Here is a 7,560-nt window from a genome sequence, read left to right as displayed (position 1 = left end):
TCTGTGGATATTTGGTTAACTGACTTTAGGAAATCCAAATTGAATGCATATTTATGAGGTTTAATTTAGAGTTTCATGTAACTGCTGGATATTTTTATCCTCATGCCAAGTGGAGAGAATGTGATCCGCATCTTCTCCTTCTTTAAGAGTGTTCCTCTTGGTTTTTCATGGCTTAAAGCAGGTGACTTTTCCCTGCACAAATGTCAGCTGTGTTGCTACAACAAACATTTATTCATATTGGCTGTTTCTTTAAGTCTGCATGGTTGGCTTATACATGGCAATATTTACTGCTTGTAACCTGCCAGTGCATTACAATCAGCAAATGACCTGTAGTAATAATGGATTTTTGTTCAGCTATAGTTAAAAGAAAAAAAAGTAATTTCTTTCCCAGATGATTTTTGGGCCCACCTAAGTGGTTTTTGTTGTTGTTGTTTTGGGGTGGGTGGGGGAAGCATTGTTTTGTTTTTTCATCAAAATGGTAACCCCCTCAATTTCTCTTTGTATGTCAGATATCTATAACAAATACTCTTTTGTTATCATACATGTTAACTGAACCTGAAAACAGAACATGAAACACTTTAAAGTTAAAATTTAACATGAAAGTGTTTTGAACAGCTGAAACACCTCATTCGGAAATGGAAGCAGTTAGCTGTGTTAGTCTGACGTCAGGCAGAAAGTAGGGCAGGTCTTTGGTGCTAGAGGAGGGTCAGACTAACTGTTTTTGAAGGTGCCACCCTGCCTGAAACACTGTAATAAAGCAGCAAAGGGGTAGAAGGGCTCCAGACTAGTGTTCTGTTCTCAGCTCTGTTGCTAAAGTTGCTTGCATTGAACCAGATCCTACTCAACAGGGCTCCTTGCAGTGTAACTAGCTATTTGACCTGAATTAATGCTGTAGTCTCTAGTCTATATGACTTGGGACACATCATTTTAATCCCCTTAGACCAAAGCTGTTGAAAATATGTGCTGCAGACCAGATCCAGCCCATGGAGGCCCTCCTCTGGCCCCAGTGTTACCCCTGCATCTGAGCAGACCCACAGGGGGCAGAGTGCATGCTGGATCAGCCCTGCAAGCACAAAATGTGATGTCCACCTTGGCCCTTCTCAGACTGTGCTGTATAATCATTAGATACTTCTGTCGTGGATCCCATACCAGCCGGGGTGGGCATTGTGCCCCACACAGTGCCCACCCTGGCCAGACTGCACTACGCGAGGTGCCCACTCCAGGATGCGCACTGCACATAGTGTTCACCCTGGTAGTTCTGGGATCTGTGATGCATGCAGCCCCAGATGCAGCACAGATCCCAGACCAAAGGAAGTGGGTGCCCAATCCAGTATGCTGTGGGAGAGGGAAGGGGATTTGGCCCATAGATCAGTGCTGTGCTATTCTTCCAGCCCATGGGGTCAGATGCCACTTCTACCCTAAGCCGCTGCAGTGTGTGGAATTCCTTCAAGGTAAGAAGACAAGAAATGTGAGTCCCACAAAGGGAGACTAGGGATTCATGCACTGGCACTGACTCAACAGATGTCACTGGCAAGTCAGGTTATTGAAGCTAGCACCATTACAAATGAGCCAACCTTCAATCCCAGCAAGCTGACTGATGCTGTACAAGCCAGAAAGGCAGCTACCATCCTAGAAATCTTTGACTCTAGACAATAGGTAAAGAAAGACAGAACAGAGGTATGGGGATCCAGAGTGAGATAGTAACCTAAACTGATTGTGGAGTTAATATTTGGTTTAATACAGCAAATGAATGGCATGAACTAGTGCTAATCAACCACTTAGAGAATTGAATCTATACCAGAAATCTGAATGAGGCATTAGGGCAGCCAGTTAATTCTTCAGATATTAGGAGGCCACCTGGGGTGGACTGCACTTTAGTTAATTGCCACTTAGCCTGGAGTGATAAGAGGGGACTTAGGCTGGCCCTTTGCATGCATGAATTGCATTGGGAGGTGGATAAAGGGCAGTGTGGAAGATGGTATGAAAATGAACAGAAGGAAACAAGTTGCTTGAGGTGATGGGTGGGGAGCTGGAAAAGTCATTATAATTGGCAGAATAAAGGGAGTGAGATAGCAGGGTATTTTTAACCCTGTTTTATATGCATCTGTAGTACTTGAGGGGGAATTGCATCTTGATTCAGCTGTAGAGAAGAAGTGCACTTCTAGCTAAGAAGAAAACTATCAGTCCAAACCAGGATTTCAGTTTGCCCTTTGAGCAACTTAACATTGCAAGTCTTTCTAGTTAAATGCTAGTATTAGTTAACAGTTAAGCCACAGCAAAAACCATCCTAACATTTCTGAACCTGTAACCACAATAGTTTCATTATGAACTGTTCCATTTCATCTAACAATATCCCCTTCCTCTGCCTGTTGTACTGTTTATAAAGGATCTGTTTTGTTTAAAACCTCTCTTTATCTTTAAAAAAGTAGGTGTGTGTGATGAGTTTGAACCTAAAAAAGGGAAACTGGCTCAAAAGAAAAACATTTAAAGGCTCATGGGATAGGTAAGGGGTGATGAGCACTTATAGATGTGCTCTGGAAGGTGGGAGAGGGTGATACTTTAATTAGTGCAGCTCTGAGAACCAAGCTAATTAAAAGCACCCGGACCATCATGTGTATCAGCATCCCCGTGCTGAAAAATGGTGGCGGGGTGCTTTGAACTAAAGCTCATCAAATCTGCTTTAGTTTAAAGTGCCCTGCCATCATTTTTCAGCATGGGAACACTGGTGCACATGATGCTGGAGTGAGGCAATTGTGTTTTTAGCAGCAACCAGTAAAAACGAGAGATCCATTCCTGGAAGTGAAAGCACGTGCTTTGGCCACAGAGATATCCTCGTGTTCTCTTCCTGCCAGCTACATGGTAAGGATAACACCATAGACCAGAGCTGGGCTTACATGTATTCACACAGAAGCTTTGGCCATCGTGCATACTTCAGGTTCTCTTGGTGTAATGAGGAATGAAATTCATCTGTTTCCAGTCTCTACTGCTACCCCCCATTGCCAAGTTCAAACGTAAAGAAGCAAATGTAAGAGTAATCGTACCAATTTGTGAAAGTTATGGGTAAGTCAAGAGGTTGGAGGGAAAAAGGGGGAAAAACCTTGATGGACATAATAGTGAGCTGGTCAGAAAGCTTGTTAGGACTATTGGATTACCTCCCGAAATTTGTCAGATACTGTAATAGAAATACCTATGATACCTAAAATTTACCATGTATCTAGTTAGTGCATTATAGATTTCCTAGGGTGATACCCTTTATTGGACCAACTGTATAGCTGGATAGAGTTAGACAAGGTTTTGAATACAAGACCTCCTTTGCTACCATAACACAGATGATACCAAAATCCACTGCTGAAAAAGAACAAAGCTTATCTAACTCTATCCCAACTATGCATTTTGTCCAATAAAAGATATCAACCTAAGAAATCTCTCTCTCTCTCAGTTTCTGGACCATCACAGCTACAATGTCATTCTAACTCTATTATAACATTACAGATTGAATTTAGGCTTGAAAAACCATCAGTGTTTGTTCTTATCACATATTTTGAGATTTTTTTTAAAATGTCAGATGCTAGAGTTGCAATTACACACAAATATCAAGACTAAATCAGAATTGGACCAAATTTTTTACCTTTACATGTTCCAAGGAAAGCTTGAGACATGTGATTGTTTATTCTAATGGCTTGGAAAATCCAGAAGATTAATAAAAAGAGACAAACTCTTTAACCAAACTTTTAATACAGTGCATAACAAACTGAATAGCTTAATCTAATTTTGTGACTTTTTTGGGTTCATAATTTCACAGTTTTGGATTTTAATATTTTAAAGCAGTGTTAGAAAGTGGTTTAAACTAGTTAATAGGACACATGACACAATACAAAATTGACTGGGTTAATAAAATAATGATGGTGGACTTTTTAATTACTGTATTTTAAAAAACACTGAAACAAATGCTCAAGACTTATAATTTATGCAAAAAAACAAGAATAAGTAATGGAAGTAGCAACAAAATAAATCCTGGAAACTGAAAAAGTTAACTGCTAGGCTGTTAATTACTAACTGCAGCTTTTCTATTGACCTACCTCCCCTGTTTCCCTTTGAGCAAGGTGCTTAAGAATCCTGATCCTTCACAGTATTTATTCATGAGCTAAACTGTAAGCAGTTCCATTTTCTTAACTGACTAGTCCTCACTGGCTATTTGTGCTCAAAATAAAGCATGTAAACATTTGAGGATGGAGGCCTTAAAGAAGATATTAGCCCTGTGCGAAGTGGCTAGTATTCGCTTTGGATTTGGCTGATTCGGGAGATAGTGATTCGATTTGGTGATTTGAATCGCTGTCCTGAATTGATCTGGCTGAATTTGATTCAGAGATTTGGCTGCAGCTGAATCTCTGAATTGGCCCTATCCCCTTCCTGCTCTCTCAGCCCCATCAATGGCTACCCCGCTCAGCCTTAGCTCCCAGCTCTTTTAAAAAAAAAAAAATGCCCAGCACTCACCAACTGCTACCAGGTGGGGTGGGGGGCGATCCCCACTGCCCTGCACCATGTGGGGGGCTCTGCCATGAGCCCTCCAACCCCCACCAGCTCTCCCAGCACCACCCCCCAGGCTGGCCCTAGCTCCCGGTTCTTTAAAAAAAAAAAAGCCCTGAACTCACTGGATGCTGCCAGTCAGGGGGTAGGGGGTGATCCCTGCTGCCCCCCACTGTCCCATGCTGTGTGGAGGCTCTGCCACGAGCCCCCAGAAGCCCTGAGGATGCTGCAGCAACTGGTGAGTAGGGGCTTTTTCTTTTCTTTTTTTCAAAGAGCCGGGAGCTGGGCCGGTCAGGGCAGCCATAGGGCGGGGCTGGGAGAGCGGGTAGAGGGCTGGGGGAACAGGCAGGGGATGGGGCCCCCATAGTCTCCTCCAGCCCCCCTCCCCCATCCCCTACTTAGCAGCATGCTCCCTATGGCAGCAAGCAGGTACTGTCTGAATCTCTGAAGCTCTCTGATTCTTTTCTGAAGTGATTCATAGAGCTTCAAATCAATTTGGACTTTTTAATTGGGCCAAATCTCCTCCAAACTGAGTCAGCACCTGAAGTTTCACATAGCCCTAGAAGAGATGTACAGGGATGATGATGTACAACATATGAAGAACCGTCTATTTCCCACAGTTTTGTTTTTTGTATATCTGAAATTCAGGTTGTGGGCAACCTTTTCAAAAACATGTGAATGATGTGAGAGAGCAGGTATATTTGCCTGAATGTCTAACTTAGCTTAGGTGCTGGAATCACCATAGCTACGTTAACACAGAACTCTACCCTAACACGCTTGCATGCCACCATAACCCAAGCTAGCTTGGCCATATTTCACTACACTGCATTGTGCTGTGTAGACTTACCCAAATTTCACTGGGTCTTTCAATTTTGGAAATGGGGGTGAAAGATTCAAATTGCATATGTTCTTGGGTACCCAAGAACTCTTTGGGAATATCACTGTTTCATAACAGTGAAATGTACTTGGGCAGGAAAATGAGGTTTGCTCAAAACTTTATTTTTAGTTTTAACTTGATTAACATACATCTGCTTGAGCTCCAGTACCTGACAGGTAGCTGGAAGAAAAGCTGTTCTGGTAAGAATTCGGTATCCTGTGTCACTGGCAGAGAGGGGATGCTGAAAGGGAGAGTGAACAGGGTATGGCCAGAGTTTTTTCCACTATCCCCTTTTCTCTTGCAGCTTCCAGCATTTATGGTAGGAAGTTCTCATTCAGAGGCTGTGCCCCTGACTGCCGTGCTCAATAGCTACTGATGCTCATTGCCTCCAACCATTTGTCCAATCCATAGGCTGCAGGACGGGGTGGGCCACCTGGGCCATGGCCTGACCAACTTTTAGCATGTTAATTTATATAACTCACAAATGTGCAATTGTCATTCTGGTTAAAACTATATCAATTTTTTTTTAACTACATAGCTAGCTAAATTAACATGCTAATAATTGGTCGGGCTATAGCCCACCCCATTTCATTGCCTATGGTCCAATACCTTCTTGAATCTAACCAAATGGTCAGCTTCCACAACATCTGGCAGGCAGTGAGTTCTGCACTGTCATTGCACACTGCGTGAAAAAGTAATCAGTTTTGTTAGTTTTCAGTTTATGAGCTATTAGTTTCATTTTGTGTGACCCTCTTGTTCTTGTGTTGAGTGATATAGTAAATAATAAATCCCTGTTGACTTTCTTTTTACCATTTAGGAATTTTGTAAAACAGAAAAGAAACTGGGTATTCTTGATTTTTCTTTTCTAATGTAAAACAAAGTAGTATTATAAAAATGCTCACACCTTTTCTGTAAAAGGGAAAAATAATTTTATGCCTTCTACAGATTACTTTTGAACTTTCCACCTTGGCTTCCTGGGATTATATTTAATTGCCTATTTTAAAAGCATAAACAATTAACTCTTTGTGAAGTACTTTTTGAGAATTAAATTGTTTCAGTTTGAAAATGCGGTGAGATTTTTAACAAATCCTGTTTCTAGGAGGAGGGCCAATTGTGTGATATTTCTGTTTTTGTTCTAGTCTGGCACTGAAAGAGAAGATTTATGAGAGGTGCAGGGTACTAAAAGCAAAGCAACCTTGAAAAGGCTGAGGAAGGTCGCATCAAGGTTTGGGTGTAGTTTCAGGTTGTTCCTTTATTTTATCTGAACCAACTGTCCCACCCTTAATTACAGTAGTGTTAAGATATTCCTGGGTGTGGTCTTGAACTCCTTGAGTGGACATAATTTTTCAGCTATGCAATGCACTTGAAGTATGTCCACTTATTTCCTATTATACATTCTTCAAAAAGTACCTCGTAGGACCCTGCTGCTGGCTTTTTTTATTTAGTTGCCCTTGTTTTTCTGTACCTTAATGCACGTAGCTAATGAAGGTAGCTCCATGTAACTCCATGTGCCAACTTGAATCTCATTTAACAAACTAGAATACCCTTTGGCAAAACAGCACATTGCTCAGAAGAGGTATATGGGCCTAAGTTAGTTCACAAGCAGAGTAAGACAATTGAGCCTTCTTGCAGTATTATCACATTATACAAGGTTATGCGTCAGCGTTTGTCTAGTTTGAATTTTTCCAAATGTATTCAGACAGCTTTTCTAGTCATAAGCCTCATTAAGCAGCTGCCTTTGGGAATTGCTTTGTCACGTCAGGTAAATTTTCAAGACACATACCAGGTGGGCGTGTGTAGATTCCTGGGTTGTTCACAGTGGCTTCTGTCTGGTGTCTCAGGATTTCTTGCTAAGCATGATGTGCAAGAGATGGCAATCATAGCACAGGCATGTGTATAGTCTAAACTTGATAATTAAATAGCTTGTTATCAACAGGCCCACTTATTTGGCAACAAAATGTACAGTTTCTGTGTCTCAGTTCCACAGAGGCTTAAAACATTTCAAAAGCATTCCTAGCAAACTGGGCATGTCTACACAAGACACTAAATGCACGGTAGACTAATTCTACTGCATATTAGCATGTCACGGTGAAAACCATGCTAATGCACAGTAGTATTAGTCTACTGTGCATTAGTATCACTAAAAGTGTGTGCCA

This window comes from Crocodylus porosus, unplaced genomic scaffold (genome assembly GCF_001723895.1).
Source record: "Crocodylus porosus isolate Cpor-Errol unplaced genomic scaffold, CroPor_comp1, whole genome shotgun sequence".
Lineage (NCBI taxonomy): Eukaryota > Metazoa > Chordata > Crocodylia > Crocodylidae > Crocodylus > Crocodylus porosus.
This window is presented reverse-complemented; position numbering follows the sequence as displayed.